Below are 223 nucleotides of genomic sequence, written 5' to 3'. Positions count from 1 at the left end.
CCTTATTCTTACTATTAAATATATATATATATATAATTTTTTTTTTGAGACGGAGTTTCACTCTTGTTACACAGGCTGGAGTGCAATGGCGCGATCTCGGCTCATCGCAACCTCCGCCTCCTGGGTTCAGGCAATTCTCCTGCCTCAGCCTCCTGAGTAGCTGGGATTACAGGCACGCACCACCATGCCCAGCTAATGTTTTGTATTTTTAGTAGAGACGGGG

This window comes from Cebus imitator, unplaced genomic scaffold (assembly GCF_001604975.1).
Source record: "Cebus imitator isolate Cc_AM_T3 unplaced genomic scaffold, Cebus_imitator-1.0 Scaffold148, whole genome shotgun sequence".
NCBI classification, from domain to species: domain Eukaryota; kingdom Metazoa; phylum Chordata; class Mammalia; order Primates; family Cebidae; genus Cebus; species Cebus imitator.
Note: the sequence above shows the minus strand (reverse complement) of the source record.